At 42.7% G+C, this 27,013-nt stretch overlaps 1 protein-coding gene and 1 pseudogene across 2 annotated transcripts in view; both read left to right on the top strand.

Moving 5' to 3' along the window:
• The window catches only part of CEMIP (cell migration inducing hyaluronidase 1), a 100,474-nt gene that overhangs the window by 4,241 nt on the left and 69,220 nt on the right, over nucleotides 1–27,013 (top strand). The gene's annotated exons all lie outside the window — the stretch shown is intronic.
• LOC135452428 (uncharacterized) overlaps nucleotides 1–27,013 on the top strand; it is a 39,387-nt pseudogene that overhangs the window by 730 nt on the left and 11,644 nt on the right.

Here is a 27,013-nt window from a genome sequence, read left to right as displayed (position 1 = left end):
AAAATGGTTACAACAAAAGCCACACATGTCCCAGCTGGAAAAGAGAGATTCCTGCTCCAGTCCCAACATGTGCAGTTGCTGTGTGCTCTGCAGGACCCTGAGTGATATTTTGGTGTCTGTGAGCATTTCCTCATTCACTGGGTGGGTGCTCAGGCTGACACTCCCTGACCTCCTGTGGTTTTCCTGGCAACTTTTCCTCAGTCCTGTAAGGACTGAAAAATCTTTGTAAGACACAAAATAGAAATGTGAAAGGGTCCCCTGAAAGAATGTATTCATGAAAATGCAATATAGAACCTGTACAGCACAGGAACACTCTTCATGTATTCTTAACTTGATTTGTGTTCATATCACTCACAATTTTTGATTGCCTTCCCATATTTGTGATTTTCTGTCTGTAGAGCCTAATTTTGTGTACAGAGTCCTTAGGTTAACAGGAGGCTTGTCCAGTATGTGGGGATGTAGTTTAACTTGCTTTCTTCTGCTTGGGTATTAAAGCTCTGGAATTGAAGTAATGTATCTGGGATGAAAAAAAAAAAAAAAGCCTTATGCTAATAATGGTCCTTAGAAGAATGGTGCATGGCCTTGCTCTTTATCAGAACAGAGTAGATACTCAAGGGTTTATTATTATTATTATGTGTGGGGTACAATTGAGCAATCAATAATCGAAGTGAGATCCAGCCCTGGTCATGTGGCCCTGAGGGCTTGGAGTACTTGAATCAGTGAGAAGATTTTATAGTAAAGATTAAATATGTGATTCTTTGAAAGACTCACGTGGCTTTGATCTGTAGTCATTTAAATGAAGAGTAGTTAAAATGTAATAAGCAGCTTTGCTTTAAAAGAATTTAAAATAATTTGCAGTTCCAGAGAGCAGCATGTGTATCAGAGCAAGGCAGTTAAATAACACAGACAGGCACCTGCTTCAGCATCAGATCATGAAATTCCAGCCCTTGAGGCAGAGTGAACCAGAGAGGAGGTTTTCCCCTCCCATTTCGAGGTTTTAGAGCATGTAATTTTAGATGCACGTTGCCAGAGTGGTTTGTGCTCCTCTGTGTGTGGGTCATGCCTGCACTCCCCTTCTCCATCTGCTGCTCTGAGCCAGGCTTGGCAGGCCAGCAGCAGCTGGGGTTCCTGGGGAGCTGGGAGCAGGCTGGGCTGTGCCAGGGCTGGGCACATGTCAGGCGTGCACAGCCTGTCCTGGCCAATGTGCAGGGCAGAAGGGTCACCAATATTGTGTTGCTGGACTATTTATAATTCAGTGTTTGGAGGTGCCTTCATCATCTGGTGCTGGCCATAGTGGTTCGTGTGCCAGCATGAAGCGCTGGTGCTGGGGACAGTGTTTCATGCTGGCACACACAGTGAAATGTCGCTGTGACAGTGCTGCAGGTGGGTGCCTTTCCAGGCTTGGGTTTTCTATCAGTGATATGCTGGAATTGATCAGTTATTGGGGTTTTGTTCTGATGGCATGGACCTTTATCTCTGAGTGCTAATGGAAGTGATCTTTAAATCACATTAGTCCTGGTCACGAGAGTGATCTCTCGAGAGTGAACTCTGCAGTTTTGTGTGTGTGACTTTGCAGGGCTGCCCTGCAAGCCTGAAGATGGGACTGGTCATATTAATTGAAGCTAAAATCTGGTTTTGGATACAAGTCTGGCTTTTCATGAAGCCCTTTGAAGCACAATTAGCCAAACTGCAGCTAAATGCAGAAGAATGAAACCCTACAACTGAAATGCTGTTTGAAACAATGAGCAGTTTGTTGCTGCGCTTTTCTGTCCAGAGTTAGTCTTCCATGGCCTCCTCCTGCCCTGCCCATCATTTGGGAGGCTGGAAGTGGCCAGGCTCACTGATCTTAGCAGGCTGCAGGCACGCTTGCATTTTTGTCTAAATCCATTTCCAATTTGTGATTCCAAGCCCCAGCTGGCTGGGAGAGACACGCTCAGTGTCAGCTCTCTGTTACCCAACCTGCGGCTCACTCCAAGGTGCAGTAGGGTCCTGCTGGGTTTCCAACACCCAGTCAGGGGGAGCTGGGTACCTGTGTGCCTCAATTTGTTGTGCCTCACGTTTAACTCTCTTTTGCACACCTCACTGAGGCAGGAACAAGAGCAGCAGATGACAAGTTTGAGGAGTGACTGCCAGGAAAACAATGAAATCCAGCAGAGCTGTACCTATGGGGACCGCAGTGTTTGTGACTCCAGATGTTGTGTAGAGTTGCAGCCCATCAAGGGGAAATTACAGGATATGATTCCACGAAATGGATTTTTTTTCAAGTATCCCTCAGTATACAAAAATAACCAAGTAGGTTAATATTAGTTAATCTTGCAGTCTTGCACAGACATCACTGACGTCAACAGGAATTTTGTATGCCTGAAGAGGGAATGTAAATGCTGACAGGGATCATTTGAGTACAAAGTTAAGGTTTCTGGAAGATTTAGTAACAAATATCTGGTATTTTAACTAGCCTGATTTAGCATTTACATTTAAAAGAAGGATTTCTGAATTTATCTTCATAAGACTGTACATCAAAGGAGGCTTGTGCTAAGCCCTTTTGGTCAAATTAGGGTTTAATGCAATATCCCTGGGCATGTCAATTAATATTAAATAGACTGAAATAGTAAAATACTATCTTTACCCAAGATGATCATTACAAGAAAGAAGTGGCCCCGCACCTTCTGAGAAAGTGAATCTCGTTAATATAAATGACTTTGCATGGTGCATTTTAAAGAGTATCTTATTTAATTTTGGAAATGTTGCAGTCATAAAAATTTCTAGATTAACCATGCTGATTTGTTGGTTTATCATGGGAGACACACTTATCTTTACGCATCTTTGATATTTACTCTATGACACTGAATCAAATATTCTCTCTGAGAGCTGAGGGTGTTTTTAAATCCAGTATTTTGCAATTTCCCCTTAATTATGCATGTAATCTTCCTCAGAGTAGTTTTAAGATCAGTGCACACTGATGCACACTGCCTGTAGCTCCAGTCAGCTCCAGGGCTGATGGAGGCACCTCTCAGTGATAGAGGGTTAGCAGTGTTTTTATACATGATCTTTATTAATTACTTGCAAAAGATGCTATCCAATGAAGTAAGACAACAGATGAAAATGTTTTTATAGTTATATTTGGCTTCTGTGTGTACCACTACTGAGCTTCCCTCTGAAGAAAAACTCCTTACTGGGACAAACATCAACATTATATCTCCCTAATCTTCTTCTTAATGGGCCACTTGAGTCTTGCAAGGATATTTGGGTTGTTTTTTTCACGTAGAAGCTTCATAAATTCATAGAGAATCCCTAACTCCTGCCATTGCCCCTAAAGTTTCAAAAAACAGACCAGAAGTTTCATTTTCAGACATTTTCCAAAGCTTCTTAACTTTAAAAAAAACCCCTCAACCCTTGGATTTCCTTCAGCTGCATTGAACAGAGCTTGGATTTTGTGTTAATGCTCCCATATAATTCACAATAGGTTCAGCATGTGGCTCCATAAATGACCATGTCTGACATTACTAGATGGTTTATTTTCCTTAAAGAGTGTCATTAAAAGGTTGTGTGGAGTTTTAAAGTCAATAGGAGAGTTGTGGCTCAAGTCCAGGGCAGTGCTATGAAAATGTATCCCTTCCTGTTTGGTAACTGCTTAGGATCATTTTGATTTTGATTTTTCAGGGCTGTCAGCACATTCTGGATTGCAAATCCAAACAACAGCTTAATAGAGAATGCAGTGGCTGCTGCTCAGGTAAACCATTTAATGGCAGAGCTGTGCTTTGCCTCCACTTCCCAAATATTCTACATTTATTTATTGATGTCGGGAGCAATATGTTTTTACTAAGACATAGAATTTGGATATGTATTTCTGCACCCTTTTTTTCTGTTAAAAACAAATATTTGCCTACACTTCTCCACTGATTTCTCTTACAATTATGCCTGGAACTGGTGTGTGAGATCTCTTAGAAAATATTGATTTTTATTTGTAGTTAATAGTTAAATTATTAACTATTAACTAATTAGCTATTAAATAACTAACTAAATAACTATTAAATTATTAACTAATGATAAAATTTTATATTTCTATATGAATACATACGCTCTCATTATCTCTTATTATTATCTCTTATGTTTACCCAAAACGTTTGCGCTTTATATACCTGTACAGACCTGACTGTTTTCTATAAACCACCTGAATTTCATCCACAATAAATGATTTTATAACCCTTGTGTGTGCCCTGGGGCTGCACTGTGCATGGCAAAGGCTAAGCTGGGAGGAGCAGGAGCTGTGGCTGCTGGTGTCCCCCAGGAGCCACAAGTTGGGAGGCTCAGGTTGGAAATCTGGCCAGCACAGTGTGGAAAGCTGCATCCAGGGCAGCCTGTATCACTGATGGCAGTGCCCCATTCCTCACACCTCCTTCTGTATTTTAGGATGTTGGGATATGGTGCCTCTTCCCCTGGGTCCTCACCAGGCAATCTGATGGAAAATATCCAGAGGGACAGGCTGAACACATCCCCTACAGCAGAGCCCACTCGATTTTCAAGGCAAGTGATGTTTTTTATGTCTCTGTCAATATAATAGCATGGCATTGACTGTGTGTGCTGCTCTGTGATGCTTGTGGGTCTCTCACATTTTGATTTTTTTAACACTGTATTAAGACACAATCAATTTTTGAGGGCCCTGTTTGTTCAAAATATTGAAGAGGGAGCTAAGGGGAGTGCAGGTCCCATTCCAGGAGCTTCAGTTGTGTGGCTGTTTTAGAGGGAATGTCCCAGGCTATGGGCACACCTACTCTAAGTGAGATTTCAGGACAGACAGGCAGCACTCTCAGCACTGCTGTTGGCCACAGTGATGCCAGGATCTAAGGGGATGAGGGAAAGTCATTTGTGCCAACAACTGCTCATCACCTCTGGAAAATGAGACCAAAATTTCAAGGGTGGTTCCAAGAAAAACACTTTCCCCCAAACATACTGTTGATGTGAAAACATAACCTGTAAGGCATAAGAAGCATTTTAAACTTATTTCTCAATATTCTCCATAAAAATTGGTTTTGTTTGCTGTGCTTTGTATGTTTTACCTCTTGGTCCATGCTGCTGTAGCCCAAAGCCTGTGAGTTGGCTGCAGCAGCTCATGTTCTCTTTGGCCTGTCGGGGGACTCGTCACTCCTTATTTAAAGCCTTAATTCTTAACAACACTCTTTTTCCAAAAAGTTATCAAGAGCTTGGCAGGGTCCCTCATTGCTTTCTGCGAGGGAGGGAGAGTGGGAGTGCAGAGCCTTGCTTGGGTCAGAAGAGAGCCCAAGATGCTGATGGATAACATCTGGCATTGTGTCCCGAATTCAGCGTGCTACATCCTGTGCTCGTGTCCTGCTGAGCGGTGCCAGGAGACCCAGAGGGAAGGGAGAGCCTGGCTGCTGCTGCTCCTGTGCCTGCACGCCCTGCCTGCCCACAGCCATTGATAAAATCCATCATCTTTGGTCCCTGTTCAAGTAATCGGAGGCGTGCGCATTTCCAGGCCGGATTGTTTATTGGAAAAGGAGTAAAGACAACGAGAGCCTGAAGATCCCAGGGAGGATCTCACTGTGGATGGTGCCAGGTGAGCACACACTGCATGGCTCGGTGTTTTGGATAGTTGTACTGCATCTTGGCTCCTGCACTGCATTTAGCAGATCATTAATGCCTCATTACGGCTGGAGCCTCTGAAAAAAACACACAAGCTTTCTCTGATGTGCAGAGTAAACTATTCCATGGCCATGCACTGGACTGTTTGTGTTATTGCTGGCCAAAAAGGACACCCATGCACTTGGGGTTGTGAGGACTAAGCACCGAAGCATGTGGAAGGGGATCCAGATCCCATTAGTGCATTAGTGGGTTTGTAAACTCTAATATTTATCACTAATTGCTTAGGAGAACTTACATCTGAAAGGTGATGTGAGAGGCTGCTGAGACTGGCCTGGGATTAATGAGGAAAATAAATAGCCTCAAAGGTTTTTGCAGAGTGGAAGCAGGTAAATTAAGGCCATTTTGGGTCTGTGTGAGGATGCTGAGAGAAATCAGCTGCTCCTGGTCAAGCCTTGGCTTTTTCTCTCCTCCATCATACCCTATCAACATAATGTTCCCATAAGGCTGGAAGGAAAGGATGGCTGTGTGTCCCTTGTGATACTTCCCTGCCAGGGCCACCCCCTTGTGCACCAAGGAGAAATGTGCCTTTGTACCTTAGCTGGGAGAGGCAGAAGGTGAGGGTAGACTCAGAAAAAATAATGGTCATTTTTCCCCAAACACAGCACAAATCTACCATTAACAGCCACTGTGGCAAGAAATAGCAATTTGAATGCACCCTGTGAGCAATTTAGGTGCACCCAGTTCCCAGCTAGAATCTTTTTGCTTTCAGCAGCCACAGAAGCATTTGGGGGTTTGGGCTGTACATGCAAGGAGAGCAGCTCCAATTACTCTATTAGCTTTGCTGAATGAGATTCCTGAAAGTGGCTAATTGATTTTCCAACATCAACGGCAGGATTCTCAATGAGCCCTCTAGGGACATCCACAAAAGGATCTGAGTGACTTGGGAAAAATGTTTTCTATGCCTCTAAATCACATTGAATCAAATTAAAGAGCAGCTCTGGGCCCATTGGTGTCTAGGGAGAAATCACCTGCTCCTTCACCTGGGCCAGAATTTCATCCTTATGAATGTTTCTTGTTTTCTGCTTTACACCAAAGCTCAAAATTGAAATCAGGCTAATATCCTGACTCTGATTCAGGACATATCACCTCTTTAGACCCATCATGCCAATAACTGGAAGACAAAAATATCTACAGGGCATTTCTGCCTCTGTCTGAAGTTGATTCTTGTGTCCCTTGTGGTGCATTAACCAAGATTCTTTCTTCAGGTTTGCCCACATCAAGATGCTGATCCTGAAAAGCCACGAGTTCCTGCCATGATTGATGGTCTTAATGCTCTTAAAAAAAAATCATCACAGGGCCTGGGCCAGAGATGGTGACATTATTTTCTGCAGCTGAGGGTAGGTTACTGTTAAATCATTCCCCCCACAACAGGCATAAATAGGTCTGTAGGCCAAATTCACTGCAGACATTGCTCATCATTTACACCCTTGTCTTTCCTCTGTTCCAGGTTTTCAGACAATGGAATTGGACTAACTCTGGCAAGGTAATTTCTTAAAATGGGTCTTCTATCCATTTTTTCCTCCAGTGTAACATGCTCAAGAATGGAAATTGAGACATTCCCCTGTTAACTAGTGTAAGACAGGAGAAAAGCTTCCATTTCCCCTCTGGACCACATCAACCCTTCCCTGGGCAGCCATAAATACAAGGGGCAATTTAGCCTTTCATTCTCTTAGCCTCAGCATGCCTGGGGAATGCATGATAATTGCTGAACATTTCCTGCTGAACAGGAGCTCCTGGACAGGAGGTCCTGATGCTCAAACTCAAAGCTGCCTTGTCACTAACTTGGTTTAGAAATTAACTGGTTTCTAAACATGCTTTAGAGCAGGCTCTTATAGAGCTGCATGCACCTTTTTCCAAATTAAAGACACAAATTCTACTGTGTCTGGGGTGCAATTAAAAGTGTTAATTGGTGTGCTGTGCTGCATATTTACATGGTGTTTCTTTGCTTGCAGTGATGGGACTTTCCCAACAGACAGCAGCTCCAGCCTGGAGGTTACATATTCCATTTTTGTTGGAGAAAGCAGCAACTTTGGCTCCCAGAGAGGCCAAAACAGCTACTGGGGAAAAGGGGCAAATGGAGAACACAGAACACTGCCCAGAAACAAGTGAGTTATTCTTCTGCCATTTCTTCTTGGCGTTGGCTTAAGGTAGAAGAAAAGCCCCAGGAATTAATGTGGCTACCAATGAGTAATTTATACCAGGTGCTTAAATTATTGTTCAGGCCAGAAATAATAAGCATCCAAATAAACTTACTCTGCAGGCCAGCAGCTTGAGAGCATTCTTGACTGGATGTGTTTGATTTAGTTTTCTCCTTGGTGTATTAGTCAGTGGAGAATGGATTAGGGAATCTGACTGGTGCCAAATGGCTCTTGTGTGGTGCTTCAGTGGTGCAGCATCAAGGTGCTTGTATTTGAATCTCCTGGGACATTCTCTGTCCATGGATTCCAGATTTATGATGGGTCTGCCAGGATGGCAAGCTGACAGATACTGAAAGGTTCTTCATGAAAAATCCCCCATGAAAGATCAGCCCCCAGAACAATGTGTCACAGATCCTGATGGACAAAAGTGGGAGAGAAGAAGAAATGTTTGCTGTTAGATGTGATAGGTTTTGAAGTTTTTAACAGTGGTGAGAGATCCATCCTAGAGCAGGATTTCCAGGCAGACGTGTGTGTTACATTGGTGCAATGCCATCAATTAATTTTGAAACCCCTTTCTTAGTAATGAAGGTTATTTATAAGCAAGTAACATTTGATATCCTATGCCTGGGCAGACATACACAAAGAAACCTGCATTGGAGAAAGGCTTCAGTTTGTAATCAGAACACCCAGAACACAAGTCAGGTAGTGCAGCATTGCCAGCTGCTGAGGACCTGCTAAGGACCTGGTCTCAGAGGCTGAGAGGGTCACACAGAAGATATCAGGAGCCAATAAACTGCAAAACAACTCTACAGAAATAGCAAATGCACTGAGAAGCAAAGCCCTGACCCAGTTTCTGAGATTTCAGCTGTGAAATTCCTGTTGTGCACAACAGGGACTTCCCCTGTGCTGTGACAACAGAATGGGGCTCTGTATCTCTGCCTTGGCAGAAGCTGGAGAATGCTGAGCAATTCCAGTCCTTGTCCTGGATTCCTGTAGGGTTCATGACCCTGCACGCTTGGCTTTGGAAATGATGGATTGCACCTGGCTCTCTCCAGGATTCAGGACCTCTTGAGGTTTTTTCAGATGAGGTCCATAGTTGTTGGGATGTCCATGAACTGCAGAAACTTTGGCCTGAGGTTTGGCTTTACCTTGAGGAAAATTTCCGTTGCTCTGAGATTGACCAATATCACTCCCTCTGGCAACCAGAGGGTTTATCTGTCCCCTCTCTGGTGCACTTCAGACCAACAACCAGGGGGTATTTCATGAAAGGATGGTATTGATGGCAGTCACTTGACTGCTCCTCTAAGTAAAAAACACGGTGTCTGTGCATTTTGGTGAGAAGATATTAATTGCCTTGGATGCTTTATGGACATTTGGAACAAGAGTAAGGGGTAATTTGCTGTTCCTTCTTCATGTGTTCCCTTGGGGAAATGGTTATAAGATGGTCACGGGGAACATTAACAACAAAATGAACATGGAACAGGGCAGGGGAGCTTAGAGAAAAAGAGTTTGCTCAGTGAAGTGGAAGAGAGTGGAAAATTTCCTCCACAAAGGCTTTAGGACTGTTCACCAGAATGGTCAGACAGGTGACATCTATACATATTGGCAAAGGGTTGATTATACCTTGAATGGCTGAAAATGCAACTCTTTAATACAGTCACAACATCTGAGGCCAATGAGCCTGCTGGATGTGCAGCATTGTCTGTTTGAGAGGCAGTTCAGTACTGCAACACCTTCAGGATCTGAGGTTTTCAAAGTAAAAATGTCCAGAAGATTTCCTAAATAATTCTGCAAAGCAAATTAAACCAGTGCAGTGTAAGCCTATTACAAAAAAACCCCCAGAAACCAAAAAAAACCAAACAAACCCTAATGACATGATCTAAATAATTATTTAATAATTTAATTATTAATAATAATTAATTATTATTTATATGTTTCCAAGAAAATATCAACTTCTGAAGCTGGTACTTTGCCATGTGTGTTTGTAAGCACTTGCATTCCAGCAATTTTCACTTTGATTCTATTTTGTGTGGATTGAATCCAGATGTGCTACATCTGATTTTACACTTGTAGGATCACACACAGTTTATGTTTTTGTTGTTGTTGCTTATTGCTCTATGGGGTAATATATCTTTGCCTAGTTAAGATAGAGCCTGTCAACCATTTTAATTAATTCTCCATCTCCAGGCTTCTTAGTTTTATTAGCCATTTTATTAGTTTTTAAAGGATGGCTAAGTACTAATTCCCTAAAGTACAATCATTTTACTGTTGTTCTTTAAGAAGAAATTAAGCATTACTGCAACTTGTAACAGTGATGACAAAACTATTAGTCATGCTGAAGGATAATTGTGTAATTAATCAGACTAATCAGCAGATTGGTTAGGCAACAAAATAATAAAGCCAGTCAGGTCTTGTTTAATTCCAGCCTAACAGTGAAGCAGAACAGAAGACCTAAACATCACACTCCACACAAAGGATTCTAATTGTCTATCCATTGACAAAGCTGAATCTCACATATTATCTATCCATTTATCCATTGCAATATTATTGCTGAGCTGGTTTGTTTTGAGAAGAATGCTTTCAAAAAGTTCTTCCAGAGCAGTGGGAGCAGCAGTTGGCTGTGGCCCAGCAGAGGGATCACTGATGGCTTTGGTCTCCTGTACCTCTGTCAGTCAGCGGGATCTGGAGAGCCCAAGGAAGGTGCCATAGCCCAGAACCAAGCCATGCCCACACTTCGTGCACCACTGCTTGAGAAGAGCTGACATATCTCTTTTTAGTCACAAAGCAGCCACCCATTCACCCCTGTGTCCCTCTGAGGCACAGGGTGAGGTGAGGAGCAGGACCCACCACCTGCAACAGGTGCAGGACTCCCAAATTGTCCCAGCTCACACCCACTGCTGAACGTCCCCCTGGTCACTTTGTCCCTGCAGCCAGGAGTTCAGGGTGGATCGCATCCTATCCCATACCTGTGCCAACCCTACCTCATCTCAGGAGTTATTGCTGCCAAAGAAACCCCAGTGGGCTGTGTAGGGTGGGTTTGTGGTGCCCAGGAGAGCTCTCAGGGGCTGCTCTGACCCCTGGCTATGGACTGGCAGCTCCCATGGGACTGCAGGCCAGCCTAGCTGGGAGATGGGCACCTCCTCTTGTTGGCTTTGCTGTGTTTAGCCTGTGTTGTTTTAGTGCTGGGTTTCTGTGTCAAAGCACACATTTGCAAACAGCTCATGATGGGAAAAAGAAAAGCAGACAGTTAGCTGAAGTCTGTTATTTCCTGAGATAGAGAACAGAAAAAAACCAGTCCCAGCCCTAAAGAGACTCCTGACCAAAGGGACTTGGCAGGGAGAGGGTTTGCATCACTCTAGCAGAGGAAAAGCCATGGGGACAGAGACCTTGAGGGGTAAATGAGAGGAAGATTCCTGCTGGATGAAAATGGTTTTATTAAAGTTATAGTGAGATGTCTTTCGTTGGCAGCTTGTGCAGACACTTGAGTGTTACAAGAAGTCACTAATTATTGCAATGATTTCCAGCACCTTATTGTTTTTTAAAATAGAAAGTGCAGTCATCAGGGTTCCCTGCAGGTGTGTAGGTGTGCTGCCTTTGGACAGGTTGAGTTAGCACATTCTTAAGAGATTACAAACTCTGTCAGGCTTCAGACAGGTAACTCAAGTATCCTTTATATATGTCTCTCAGAGGTGGCCACACCTAGTGAAAATTAGGTGTCTGAATAGCAGTGTGGTATCCAGACACGACCTGTCTCTGCACCTTCTTCTAGCTCCATGTGAACAAACCTGAGGAGCAGAGTCTCTGTTCCTGTGTGCTCACTTAGGAAAAATTATAAAAAACCACTGCCACAGCTGTAATTGCAAACTCAGTAGCCCTCCTGTCCCAGAGTGCACCAAAGTAAGGTAACCTTGAGGCTTGCAAAAGAAGTGACACTGCTCATTAAAATTTCCACTTCAATTCTGACTTTCAGACTTTTCAAAGGAGAATGTTAGAGATAGGAATAAAATTAGCACCCAAAGTGTCTGCTGCTGGATGGAAACACTGAGAGTGCTGATCAAGTGTAGGATGTACTGGCCGTGCCTTGGTTTGGTTTGAAGTGCAGCTGGCTTTGTTCTCCTCCCCAGTGCAGGGCCTGTTCTCATGTGCAACTCCAGGAGTGCCATCACTGAGTATTTGTAAAGGAGTTATGAGCTGCTGCAAGGTGTTTACATTTTTTAATATCTCATCTTTCATAAATTAAAATGAAGGAAAAAAAAACCCACAATAAGTTTTGGGATCCCCCTAGGCCAAGGCCAAGTAGCTTTTTGGGTGAAAACTTCCTGTAGTGCAGTGAGAAAAGATTTTAAAAACCCCAGAACTGCACCTTAAACTTCCAAGTGTTTGAGCCTCCTTTAAAGGAGACTGCCTCAGGTATTTGTTTATGAGATTCATACTTAGAAAAGAAGGCGGCAGAAAATGGTTCTAGGTTTAATTTCATTTTAAAGGCATAAAGACTTTTATTCTGCAAGTAGTTGTTGCTGCAGTGTTTGGGTTTTTTTAAAGTGATGGACTTCCCATCCAACTCAGAGTCACAATAACCCTCCTATTCTCCTAAGCCCTTCTGTTTATTATTGTTAAACTAAAGCCTTTAAAGCCCTTAATAAACTTTCAGCCTAATCCTGCTGACCCTGATTCTTATTCATGTGCACAGTCCAATTAAAATGAGTTGGGGTAAATGGAACAAATGACACTCCTTTGGGTTGGCACTTTCCTGTGGTTATTTATGCTGTCTGCTTTGATATTCATTGCCGGCAGATTCATTCAGAGTGCTTGACCTGGAGTAATTATTTTCTTGATTACTTCGGAACTTAATCTTCACACCCTGTCATAATTTCATCTGCAGACATTAAAATATTCCACACTTTTTTTGCTGAACATCTGCAGTTTCCTTGTTTTGATGTATTTTCATATCAGGACAGATATTTTTACTTAGCTGCTGAAGAATCTTGAGAGCAGAGCTATGCACAATGAGGATAAAGCTTCTTCCTGTTATTTTTCTTTCCTAAAAATATTTTAAAAATCATGGGATATATTAGAATTTGCATGAGAGCCAATTCTGAGAATTCAAAACTTTTATAAGTTTTATGGGGGTTTAGGAAGAACAATTAGAAAAAAAATGGCACTGACAGAACCACTTAAAAGGGACATTGAAAAGATATGAGAAAATTCCCCACATAGCTAGGTTTTTCTTTCTTTATTAACAGCTGTGATATTCCTCAGTAAATTTCATAATCATTCAATATTTTCCTACACTCTCAGTCATCCTCTTCTTTTACCACTGTTCAGTTTATTGCTGTGTGATTTCAAACAACACATGATGGTGTGGGTGCACTTCAAAGAACCAAAATTTAATTTTTGTGGAAATATCTCCTGGGATTAAGAAATGAGAGGGAGAACCAACATGGCTGGCAAATTTTCTAAATAGAAGAGGCAAACCAAAACCCTGCTCAGACTATGGAGCTTCCTAGTTCCAACCCTATCACTGTCAAAACAGAGTTTTGCAAAGTTGAATCCTTACTTTGAGCTAAGCGATGATTTTTCACCTTATTTTCTCCTCTAGGTTGGACTGGAAGTGTTTTTTTGCAAACCAAGCCAGTGGTTGGGAAACAGTGGCAATGGAAATGTGCATTTTCCATGGTGTGGATGGCTGGGTGAGGGCATTCAGACACCCCCAGAGGCAGAGCAGACCCTGCTGGAATGGGATAATCTCTCCTGGGAATCTCACAGGTAATGGGGCAGCCCAGCCTGCACCAGGCATTCTGCTTCTCACACCAAGGGTGAACAGTAAATTTTGTATAATTCTGCTGCAAGTTGAAATCCAGCTGGGGAAAGTTTGGTGTTTTCTTGTTCCAGGCATTTGTCCACTCTATTGTGGGGCTCCAGTGGATTGTTCTGGTGAACCAGGTTTCAGTCATGGAAGGTGTTTCTTCTCTGCTACATCCTACTTGTGTTCAGGGTGGTTGAGATGCAAACTCACACCAATTTCTCATTTCCCATGAAGAAATGACAGGCTCAGAGATGGCCTTGGCATCCTTGACATTCCCTTGCCAGCAGTGAATGTCACAGTCAAACACAGAGTATTCATGTCTCCTTAAGCTAAAAGAGTTGGATGCATTTGCTTTAGCTGCACAGCAGAGAGCAGGAGCTGCTATTTAAGTATCTAAACACTGGAATTAAAAACCCTGGTGTGTTTTGGCTGGGCAGAAACAGGATTGGGCTCCTATGAAATAGTCCCTTTGAAACAGGGTTTTGTCCTTGGCACTTTATTTGGCTCTGTGTCTCTGGAGAAATAATTGTCCCTGCTCTGGCAACCTAACAGTTAAATTCAGAGTTGCAAACAAGTAGGCATTTATATTTTTATTTCTATTAATATCCTCCTGGTTATGGCACTCTCCATGGTGAGACAGTTTTTCCACCATAGAAAATTTCCTTGGCTAGGTTTAGGCAAGCATAAACATTTACTTCTCTGGGATCCATTACTTACCAGCATTTTTCAACTAAAAAGCATCCAGCAGGATGAGTAAAGGTCATATTAAATGCTTCACTTTATGGGTTTTGGGGAGGGAAATATATGTATGTGCAGGGTAGAAGAAATTGGTCTCGTGCTGCAGGGTTTGATTAATTTGAAGAGGATAACTCTTAGAATATTTCATCCTCACTCTGATTCTCAGCACCCTTTCTGACTGGTGGCTTGTTTGTCTGCTAAATTCTGACTGTCATACTTCATAGCAAAAGCCCAAAAGAGTGAATCCAATTATGGAGAAAGATGGTTTGCTTTGATCTTAACAACTTTATTACAAAATCTGTTTTTCTGTTCTTTTTCAAGTAGCTCTGGCAGACAAGAACTTGTATTCTCCCCTAGTGCAAGCAGGTGAAAATATCCCTTCAGCTGAAGGAAATAGTGACTCCTGTGTTCCTGCTCTTCCTGTGTTCTTGGGCTGCTGAATGCAGCCCAAGACAGTCACTCCAGGGATGGGCTACTTGGCATGGAAAACTCAGATCCAAGTCCTTCAGCTAACATTGCAGGCAAATCCTTTCTGAGCTAAGTGCCTGGAGTACAGTTAATTCCTTTCTGCTTGGTTTCTTTCAGTCCCATTTCATGCTCCTCTTCTCCTGGATGTAATTCGCCCAAGAAAGGAAACATCTGGGGAAAAACAATTCCTCTGGCAGGGTTTCTGGATCCAGAAATCCTGGGGATGGGCTTTCCTGGGGGGTTCTAATCTGGCAGCTCAGGCTGATATTCCCACCCTCTGTGGTGGGTTCGTGGTGCTGCCTCCTCAGTGTCTCCAAGGAGCATCAAATCTCATTTTCCCTGTGGTGTCCAAGGGCTTCCTTCAGCAGGGAGCACTCAGAAATGCCTTAGTTTGGTTTGGGGACCACCTTAACATAATGAAATTCACTAAGGAACCAGCAGGTCTTCTAGTCCTCCCTGTTTGGTTCTGCAGTCTGTAGGGTTGTTGTTGTCCAAACAGGACCAACCCTTTTGCTCTTTAATGACAGCTGAAACTCTCATGTTGTAATGTAAATAAAGCAAGACTCATTTAAACGAGGAACACTAAATAGAGGGAAAGTCACAGGGAAATCACAAGAGCTGTCAGCACCACATCTTCTGGCAGTCTCTGAGTCACTCAGACTTCATCCCATTAACCTGATTCCCAGCTGTTGTTAAGGCCAATAAAGAAAGAAAAATGTAGAGAGAGTCTTCATAGTTCTCCCCATGCAGGTGTGTGAGATTTCCAGTGGCACAGAACTGGAGACTCCTTGACACCTGCAGTACTTGTTACAATGTAAATGAGACTCCTAAACCTTTTCTGATTTTTATATAAATTGTAAGACAGGTGCCTTGGTTCCCCCCGGGCAGTTGAAGCTGTGCATTCACTGTTTGCCTGCAGATTTCACAACAGCACATCAGGGGAGGCTGAAACTGCTCTTTCTTGGTATTAGTCTTTATTAAAATAAGCAGAGTTTTTGGCAGTATGTGCTGTTTTCTTTAAGAAGCTTAAAAAGGTGTTAGACAGTCATAAGAGCCTGCCACACAGCCAAATTAGTGCCAGTTCTGAATTTAAAAAAAAAAATAATGATGCCTTGCAATTCTAAAATACTGTAGGAAATGCTGTTGATTTTACACCTGCTCACTCAGTCACTCCATTGCTGTTGGCTGAAGTAGAAATTATTCCATTTTTGTTAATTCTGTCCTTGCAGTGAATGTTTGCACTTGTGCTGATCCTCCATCTCTGGGTTTCACATCTTCAGCTGGTTCTGTGGGCTCAGTGCCTCTGTGCCTGCCTTTGGTATTGATGCTCTGAAATCTAAAGCAAGCAAAAGAGGAGGTAGCAAGCAGTGGTTTTTCAGCCACAGGAAACTGCACAGCCCTAGGATATCTGTGGTGCTTGACGATTATCACATTGGGAAGAAGGAAAAGCCTGTGAGATGTGTTTCAGTTCATGATGTCTCTATTTGGATAAAGAGTTTTAGTTCAACTGATGCACATCAGTTGAAAATCAAAGTAGTTTTCCCGATGCCAGTGACATTCCAGCATGTCCTAGAGAAAGAGAGCTACATTTTTTTTTTCTTTCTGCAAGAATTTTAAAGCCTTCACTTGGAAATTTCACTGAGAAAATGTTTTTCCCTGAGATATTAACATTTTTTGAGCAGTCAGTCAACCAGAAAGGGAGAAGGTATGTTTTGATCTTCTCATTTTTAAGGTTTTTTGCCCCAACATGACAGCTGACAGCATGACAGGACAAAAGCAAGAGTAATGAAACAAGAAAGCAAGAAAACCTTTTCTCAGAAATCAAGATTGTAATTTCCAATACTTGGCATGTTGCTTATCTTCATACTTGCTCTCCAGCTGAATAGCAGATCCCCCTGAATTGTAAAGAACTTATCTTCTCAGTTTCACAATCTACTTGGGAAAATTGCCATGTAAGCATGGGGGAATCTGACACATCTCTTCAGCATGAAGTGTCAAGCAGCTAAAATGGCAACAATGTCAATTAAACCACCCAAGCAATTAGAAGCCTCACATTTTATAATGTTTTAACCAGCTCTTCTTCTCCTACCACATTAATCTGTTACCATTTCTCTTTTTTAAAGTCTCTTTGTGACCCATTTTCTTTTAAAGATTTTGATAGAAGTAACCAGAAATTATGGAGGTGGTTCTAAGGAAGGTGGATTTTTCATTCTAGAAAGTGGATGGATTTTTCATTCCTATTGACTTAGTGATGCTCCACATGGGCAAAACTGTCTCTTCATATAGGATATGGATTTCTTGATGAGGGCTGCAACCTCCTTTAGTAGGAAACATGTTCAGGGATCTGTCAGATACACTGTTGTATTTCTATGGGACTGAAAATCACACTCTTGTTGTTTTGCATTTCTGGGGAATATTCACTCAGTGGCCACTGTCACTGTCACTGCAGGACACCAAATGACACTCTACAAGTCATTTACAAGTAAATTTGCAAGGTTTCTATAATGCATATGTGGCATTTTCCTTGTTCTAATTATGACCATTTAATTCTCCAAACATCTGTGATCATTATCCCTAATGTCAGACCTGTGACTTGGTCCTGTGACTGGAGGAAAATGCTACCAACAAATCTCTGACCTCCTTTGCTCATCACCTTATTGAAGAATTGTGTAAACTATTCCAACACTTCTTTGGGCTCATTCATAATAGCAAGCAGCTTAAGCCATGCATAGCTCTCTCCATTATTTTTTAAATCTTTACACAAGGAATCTTTTGTCCTTGGTAACCTGTAATCTAGGAATCTTTGGGACCCATTGAGTGCATCTCCTTCCTTTCTTGGCTTTTCATTGGTGCATTTAATTTTGTAGTGAGTGCAATATAAGTGTTCATTCCAACTGGTTTTCATTAGAAAATGCTGTTTGGAGTGAGAACAATTAATACACTGATGGGATTTCAGGTCTGAATGTACCTGATGGATCCCCCACACTGACCTCAGCACTATCCCATCCTGATGGGCCAAGTGAGATTGAAATGAGGTTTATTGTGTTGTGTGTTGTTGGCTTTCCAACCATGGTTTGAATGTGAATGCAAAATAGGTTTTTCTTCTTGGTTTCATAGATAAAAAGGCTTTTTTTTATCAGACTGTAAAATAATTTAGTCTTTCTTGATTCATCAAGAATGAGCAAATTCATTACTGCCCAGAGATGATGTTTGGAGTGAATTACTTGATCAATAGTTTCAGGCATCAGGAAAAAATTATGTTAATGTTATTCTGGGATCCACTTTAATCTTCCAGTAACTGCAGATACCACTCAGAATAGCTTCTCATCACTGAAGTGTAAGGGTGTGAAAGGAGGAGTGGACTGAATATCTGAGAAAGTTTCATAACCACTTTTGGACTGTTGCTTTGGCATGAGACCCAAATGTTTAATTTAAGCATTCAGCACGAGGCTGCTGGATCCAGGAGGGGTAGGCAAATGTGGTCCATCTATTGGAGATCCTTAGGAGCTCAAAATCAACACAAGAGCAGGCCAGATCCTTCTGAGCATGAAACTGGAACTAGGGCTGAACTCACTTGAATCCATAACTAAAATAACCCCATATACAAACAAATGAGGGATAGTGTGGTTTTGCAGAGCTTTCAGTTTCTGCAAACAAGAGGAGGATAAGCAGATCTGGAGATGTGAGTGCTCTGCATTAGCAGGCAGATATCCTGATAGATGGAATCTTAACCTCTCTGCTAGTCTTGGCTGCACTTGTATCCTTGTGAAATCAAAATCTGATGAAAAACCCTGCTTCCATTTAGATCTATCTCAAAGGCACAAATTGAGTTTAAAAATAATTTTGATGGATGGATGCTCATGTGGAAGCTTAGACATTTGTGAGCTACCATGGATTTCTATGTTGGATGTTTCAAGTTCTTGATGCAAAGAGTGTTATTCTACACTGTAGGAGAGTGAAGGCAACAGGATTATAGATGTCCTCATCTGTCCTTTGTGCATCTGAAACCCTTCAGGGAACATGACAAGCTGCCTGAAACAGCCCTGCATGCAGAGACAGATTTGTATGACTAGCTGTGCATCCTCCTTTTGCACTGGAATTTCACATGGGGGAAAGCAGGGCAGTGTCATAAATTCAGCCTTAAAACTAACATTTGCCACAGAAAGTTGCCTTTGAGTGATGGTAGGGCAGAAAAAGCACAAACCTGGAATGTGGATTTGTAATTGTTCTGTAGAGTTGAGCTACAGGTCAGAGGCATCTCTTGGTCCCTGCAAGAAGAGCTTTGCTGAAGCCTTGGACTTTGGTATTTTAATCTATAAGGTCATGCAGTCAGGACATCAAGTTTTAGCCCCCAGAATTTCAGCCTAGTGTGCTACTTGAGAGCAAAGATGTGGATTCTATTAGATAACTGGGCCTAGTCCAAAGTCCATTGAAATAAGTTCAGTTTTCTCTATTTTCAATGGAATCAGCCTGTTTTAAAGTGCAGTTATTGAATTAATAAGAAAAGAGTTACTTTGTGATGCTTCCTTGATTACCCTTCTCCCTAAAGATTTTGAATAGTGAGCATTTTTATGGCACTGTACATCTCATATCTCACTTCACGGTGTCCCTGTGGATGGCTGCAGATGCTATTTCTGGTTTACCTTTTGATTTGAACTGGAAACATTTCAGTGACTTTCCAAGTGTTCTGAACTCCTCATTGGCAGAAACCATTTACAGGCAGCCATGATCAAATGCACATGTTAGGCTGTGCCTGGCTGGTTTAATGGACGTGTTTGTCATTTTCCTTTCACTCTCAGCTTTACATCCAGGCCAGATGCCCCAGGATCCTGACTTTGCCCCTGCCAGAGCAGCATTCCCTTCCCATCCCGTGTGGCTGCAGGGAGTGCCAGCAGTGCCAGCCTGTTGTCCTGCTCCAGCATGATTAAATCCTCCACTGGAATGGCAGAAAATGTCATCCTGGACCCCAGCAACTTCAACAGGTACTGCCCTATGTTGATAGAAAATGTTCTGTTTTGCAAAGCTTTATTATTTTCTCAAAATATTCATAAGTGACCTTTTGATGGTCTCAGCAATTTCTGAGCATGTGGAAGCAAGGTTTTAAATTTTGACACTAACTGATGCACAGAGATGCTTCTGCTTTCACTCTAGTCCAGCTTTTCTGATGTGCAGAGAGGTTTCTCTTTCCAGAAAGTTTTGAAATAGAATCCAAGTCAGTCCTGGCCTGCTGTCCCTGAAATCCCTCCAGAAGAGCTCTGGCTCTGGTTCATTTATTTGTACTAGTCACTGCTCACATAATTTATCTCCCATATATATAAAGAGCAGAAATGCATCAGAATGTGCACAAAACTTTGCATCTTCTGTAATACAAACAACACTGGAATTATTGTGTTAGAAAAACAGGTTTAAAATGTTAGGTCTGAGCACAGCAAGATTGCAGGCTGTGCAGTATTTATTTCCCATGTTTTCTTTTCTTAGCATTGTATAAAGATGAGGAATATCCATTTTAGATGCTGCTTTTTCCCTTGTAATTTTCTTCATTTTGCTTGATTTCATTTATGGTTTTTAGTGCTGTTCTTACTTTAGTGAAATTACTTGTGCTTTGCACTGGTTCCAGTTAGGAGAGAGATCAGCAGGGGTGGGCACTGCCATGGAGCACAGAGATGCTGCAAGGGATGAGCACCACAAAAAGCCTGGCTATCACCTTGGCTTCTGCAGCTTGTCTGAGCCCTCAGTTATTGTTAAAAACACACTGTGGTAAAGAACCAGAGGTTTGCAAGTGAAACCTGACCTGATTACACACAACAGAGGCTCGGGTTGCCAGAGCAGGTTTGAGATAGTTGGCATGGAAGAAGCAGAGGCACTGGGGACGTGAAGCAGCACGTTCTGCTGGAAACCCTGGAGGGCTCCCAGGTCCCTCCAGTATGATCCAAACCCACACCCATCCCTGCTCCTCTGGCAGAGTGTCCCTGCTGGGGCTTTGGGGAGGAGAGCTTTGGCCAAAGCCTGAGCTCTGTTTATTTCCCCTGAACTTTGGAGCTGAAAAAAATCTAAAGATCTTGTCCTTTGATGCCATTATGAAGGCCCATGGGAATGCACCTGAGAAGGGCAGTGTTTCCCCTTTATCCATGCCCATTCCAGAGTGACACACACCTGGCACTCTTGATTTAAACCTGTAGTAGCAGTAGAGCCATGATTTTGCATGGTCAGTGTCTGGCCACTCAAAAATTCCACACAGCGAATTTTCAGAATTAAATCACTTTTATCTGTATTAATACATCTTTGTGCACTTTAAGGAAGAGGAAAACCTACTAGTTGCTCATGGACAACCTCAGTTCTGCAATTATTATCTGTCTGAAATGGTGAGCTCTCTCCTTGCTATTGCAGAGCTAAATCTTCTGCCAGGTCATTGATGGCCAGCTCACACTTGCCAAAGCTTTGGCCCACAATCTTCAGGCATGAATTTAAATTTGAAGGCAGGGCTTTGGTAAAGTTCAGCTTTAGCTCTTGTTCAAGCATCCATTTAACTACATTTTACTCTTGAAAACCACAATGTGGTTGTGGTTCCTTTTGTCTTGTACAAAACCAGATATTTGAGCTGGGCAAAGGTTTGTAGAGTTTTCTGATCCAGAAATTGTTGGCAAGGTAGCTGTTTTGAAGAATCACAAGCAAGAAATAAACTGTAACATAGGAAAACCACAATTTGACTTTATTTCATTTGGGGCATCTTGCTAAGAAATAATTGGGAATTAATTGAGTGGCTGCTCTGTCTACACTCAAGTATGCTGGATGCTCACTGGTGTGAGACTTAAGGCTGCTGCAATAGTGAAATCTCCAGACTGCATGGAAAAATATGGAAAAATGAGATTTCTGTGGAAGGGTGAAGGAATTAAGGATAAAAAGGGGTTTTTGGAGTTTGAAGGAAAGTAAGTGCCTGCCTAAGCAATTTCATGTATGAACTCTACTAAGCATTGTATTCCAATGATTTCTGGAATGAAAGAAATCTCAGATTGTGGAGTCCAGAGTAATCAGAGATAGAAAACCAGACTTTTACCTGTCTCAAGTGGCTTAATGTTTTATCTGTTCTTTTAAAATTCAAAATACTGCATAACCTCCAAAAAATGTTCTCTTAAAATAGTAGCATTCGTGCCAAACATGAGATGCAAATGAAATCACATTTGGATGAACTTTAACAGCAATTTTCTAGGGTTAATAATTTCAGAAATAACCTGAGTGACCAGTTGAAGTGTTTTCAATCCTGTCACTGTAAGCTGATGGATGGCTGTGTCCAGGATGCTGCCTTTGCAGGCTGCCCTCACACTTCCAGAGTGATCTGCACTGGGCTGGCTAAAGCCAGGCCAGAGGGGAAATAAAGAATTTATTTAATTTATTATTTATTTAATTTATTTAAGATGTGTACCAGGATTTGGATAGCATTAATGTTGGATGCTTGCATGATTAACACTTTCCCTGCATCTGAGGCATGGCAGAAAGACCCAGCAGATCTTGTGCCAGTGCAGACATCTGTGAGAAGGCTGGAACACCCAGATTCCTGGGGTGGGCAGGAGCTGCTGGGGATGAATTCACATGACTCAGCTGAAATTGGCAGCACTGAGAGCTGGGAATCTTGTCCAGTGAGCTCAGAGGCACTGCTGGGGTGGGTTTGATCAGGAGGAGGACACCAGCTACAGCACAGCCAGCAGATCCTTCCTTCCTTCCTTCCTTCCTTCCTTCCTTCCTTCCTTCCTTCCTTCCTTCCTTCCTTCCTTCCTTCCTTCCTTCCTTCCTTCCTTCCTTCCTTCCTTCCTTCCTTCCTTCCTTCCTTCCTTCCTTCCTTCCTTCCTTCCTTCCTTCCTTCCTTCTTCCTTCCTTCCTTCCTTCCTTCCTTCCTTCCTTCCTTCCTTCCTTCCTCTCCTTCCTCTCTTCCTCCCTTCCTCCTTCCTCCCTTCCTCCTTCCTCTCCTTCCTCCTTCCTCCTTCCTCCTCCTCCCCCTCATTTGATTCCAATTCAACCAACTTTAGAGTGATCCTGCACTTTCTTTGCCTCCATCAAACTAGAATTCCAGAGTCTCCACGTGCTGCATAGAGGCTTCTCCATGCCTGCGAGTGTTGTTCCCAGGGAGAGAGGGACTGGTTTGTGTCTCTCAGAAGAATCTGTCTCTCACTGACTGATGGGCAAACACAAAGCCCTGGTGGAGACCTGCAGGTTGTGTTTTCAGGCTGCTGGGGAACATTGCAGGCTCAGCAGAAATGCCTGATGAAGCTGCAGATAAGACTTGTCTGCCTCATGCCTGGGAGTTTCCGTGTGAGGATGAGAAGGAGGATGGGTATTGATGCTTCTGCAAAGGGATGTGCAGGGCAAGGAACTCTGAATGTTTTGGCAAGTGAACAGGAGAGCACAGGCTGGAATTTTAATGCCCAGCAATGAATTGTGCTCCAGAATCAGTCCAGATCTGCTGAGGGTTTCTTTCAGGGCAGAAAAAGTGTGTGCAAAACCTTTATGCACCTTCAGATCTCCAAAGGTTTTGTCTTTTTGTTGGAGTGGTTTCCATGGCTCCACCCTCTCCAAGCTGTTTGTATTTTTCCTTTCCTTGGGTGGTTGATTTGGTTTGCTTTCTTTTTTTTTTTTTTTTTTTTTTAATTTTGCAGGGCAGTGTTGGCTGTGAGGTTTTTGAGGTAGATTTTTTTGGTGGGAGGGGGGTGTTGGTATTTTTTTCTGCTTCACAAAAGTATGAGACTTATCTGTAAGACTTATTAAGGCTTTCCTCAAAATTATTATCCTGAAGCACAAAGGTCCATAGGGAACATCAGGCTTGTTAGAAGATGGAGGAGAGGCTGGTAAGCCTGGAGGAGAGGATGCAAAACATTAATTGGTTGTCAGTAAGTGCCTTCTTTTGGGTGCTGGAGAGCAGTGCAAAGATTGGTATTTCATACAGTAATCAAAGTCAGAAATTTAATCCTTCAATTTAATGACCCAGGCATTGTGCCTGTGCAAATTTTCTAAGCAAAGGTAAATACTATTATCAAAGGCACAGGGCTGTTCAGTAAGTCAGCCAGGCTTCTTTGTGCTATCAGCACATCTAAAGATAAGAATTATATCTCCTCAAAGCACATATCTGAAGTATAGTGTAATAAGTCATGTTGTTGGGGCAGCCTGAAAGCAGTGGCAGTTAGATGAAGCATTCCTTGCTTTTAATGAGAACAGGGAAATACCTTCACACGTGCTCTGCTGAGGCTCAGAGGGAAGGATTCTCCCTTGTTAGGGCTCTCTGCCGTGGTTTGACAGGGAGAATCCAGGGAAATGTGCCTGGAGGTGTACAGTGAGGTGCACAGTGCCCTTTGGTGCCTTGGTGAAGCAGTTGGACCCTTATGAGAGACTCATAAAAGAAATCAGAGAGGGGAGAGCCAAATTTTGTGTCAACAGCAAACAAGAGGGCAGATGCCCATGTGAGTGCCCAGGCATGTGTTCAGCCTTCCTCCTGCTGTGCTGTTTGTGCAGGGATGGGCACAGATTCACTGCTCAGCTCCTCTATTTCACGGGCTAAAAACCTGTGCAGGGGCTTATCATGTTCACCAGTGAACAATCTTAATTATCTGCAAATTCAAGAGCCCAGAATGAGCTTGTGTCTTAGCTTTTCTTTAAATACCCTGGACCTTTTTGACTTTGGGTAACACAAAGCCTCCAGGAGGCTGCAACCCATCCAGAGATGGAGATTTCAGTGCAGGGAAACTTCCACAGCCCAAGTCTGCACTCAGGCTCTGGGGGACTCATTATATTTATATTTGCCAAGGTTGTGTAGGTAGATCTTTTCCTATGGCTGATTATTCAGTGCCAGTCTGATTCATACTTTCAGCTACTTGTCATTTTTGTGATTAAATTCCTTAGCGGTGATAAGGTCTGGAGAAAAACAAAGATAACAAGACAAGGCTAGAATGTGCTTGTTGCAGTCTTGCCCAGTTTAGAGATATTTCCTAAATTGTTTCTTTTTCAGATTAGCTTTTCCTCTTGCTTCCCAGATTGACAAATGCTCAGGAAGGCATAATTAGTATTTCAAAGCAGAGCTCACAGTTTAAGGCTGTGAATGCTTTCTTGTTCTTGTACATGCACGAGTTCTGACCCCTCCATCCCCTAGATCTGGATGCAATACAAGGAACACCACCACTACTTCCAATAATAATAGTAAAGTAAAGTAAAGTGCTACTTGGGTTTCATAACCTGCCCCTCCTGATAACATCTGTGATTCAGAGTTAATCATCCACACAACACAGAAGTCAGCAGATCTATTTGAATTCCCTCCTGTCTATTTAAATCCCTTAAACTACCCACAGATCAACCCATGGATGAAAGCCACAAGATTTATATACATTTGTTTTTATAATTGGAAAGAAGCTAGAGCACATGCCAGAACACCAGGCTGCAGATTGCAGCACTCAGTGCAGCTGGGTGAAGCCTGTGCTGGCATTGCCATCTCCAAGTGATCCTAAAGCCCTGAGGTTTTCCCTCCTTGCCTCCCTTGCTGATCTCTGTCCTCTGAATTACCAAGGGATTAACAAGGTGAGTCTGAGGAGACACATCCTTCCTGAGATGGTCACATTGCAGCAGGAATTAGAGCAATCTGAGCATCAGACAGCCCCAGGTGCTGTGGCAAACCAGGCTGCTTGGCACTTTGCATCTTGGCACACGAAACCTGAGGGGTTTCCTTGCTTTCACCCTTCTCCTGGCCCAGGGAGTTGGGCTTGGGGGTCTTGAGGGAGCACCTCATGTGCACCCAAGGCACAGCAGCAGGAAAATGCAAAACACACAATAGTCTGTGACAGAGAGTTTGGGAAGACTTTAAAGAGATAGGAACTGAACTGACATGGGATTCCTCCATGAAACATGTAGGGTGGGAACAGAGATCATAAAATGATGTACTGTGCTTAAATTCAGGAAGTTCTTATTTTTGCTTGAATACATTTGTCTGCAAGCCAAAAGCTGTCTGAGTCAGACCTGGGTTTCATGAGGATCAGCAGATCTGTACCTCAGGGCAGGATCCCTCCTGTAATTTGTTGAGCTTCACAAAAGCAAAATCCATTCCTTTTGCCTAAGGAGATGTGGATTAAAAAAATTTAATTTGTATTAAGATAAGGCCTATGCTTTTGAATTTTTAATGGCATTCCCTAAATAGCCATCAAAATAAATAGTAGTATTTAGGAAACGCATTTAAATCCCAACATACCTGACTCTAGTTAGCTAAACACACACCTGAATTGTTACAGTCCCTGCAAAAAGCAGTCCTCCAGAAGAGGCTAACAAGGGCCTGGGAAAACTGGCTGGGTGTTCATTCAGTAGCCATATTTGTCATTGTGGAGGTTGGATGTGTTTACTGGGCTTGAGCTGAAGGCAGAAAACTTAAAAAAAAAAGGCAAAATCTAAGGAAAGAGGAGTGAGTGACAGCTGCAGGGAGCTGGTGGGGAATGGGGGCTCAAGGAAAACAGCTTGAGCAGGGAGAAAGGGGCAGAGCCATGGGCAGGTCCCTTCAGCCCTTGCTCTGCTCCTCCCAGCACCAGGGAGATGTGTGGGCAGCTCTCACTCCTCCTTCCTCACCAGGCTGAGGATGAGGTGCCTGTCCTGAAAGCAGGTTTTGCGCCAGAGGGGATTCTGCCAAGTGCTGGGCAAGTTGTTGGGAGAATTTTTGTGAGAGAAAAACCAGCTGTATCCTGAGTGAGAGCAAGAAGCACTGACCTCCTGTGATTTATTCTTGGGATGGGTTTGAAGGCTAAATAGGGGCTGAGCGTTTTTTATGGTCCTTTGAAGTTTAAACTTCAGTCTGTAAGAGACAAACTTACCAAAGCAGCATGTGGGGATTTCTGCCTGGTTCCCATATTATGAACAGGAAAGTTTGAAATTCCCAATTCTCTCACTCCCTTTGAAAGTTCAGCTCACGTAGATGTTGACCAAAATGTCAGAGGGGTTGTTTTTAAATAGGAGTAATAACAGTTGGGGGAGACTGACTCACTGGATGGAACTCTCTTGTTTTTTCAAGCCCAAGGAAAAAAAGATGTAATTTTCAGTTGTACTCCATGGCATTCCCTCGTTAGTTTACCCCAGATTTTCATCAGTGAGGTCAGGATTTGGACTGTGCCCTTCCATGTTCATCAGCTGTGTGACACACCACGTCAATAAACATGCTGGGGCTGTTTTCTAGAAAAACATTCATCAG

Source organism: Zonotrichia leucophrys, chromosome 10, assembly GCF_028769735.1.
Source record: "Zonotrichia leucophrys gambelii isolate GWCS_2022_RI chromosome 10, RI_Zleu_2.0, whole genome shotgun sequence".
In the NCBI taxonomy this organism is placed as follows: Eukaryota; Metazoa; Chordata; class Aves; order Passeriformes; family Passerellidae; genus Zonotrichia; species Zonotrichia leucophrys.
Note: the sequence above shows the minus strand (reverse complement) of the source record. Positions and strands in the feature narration are given on the sequence as shown.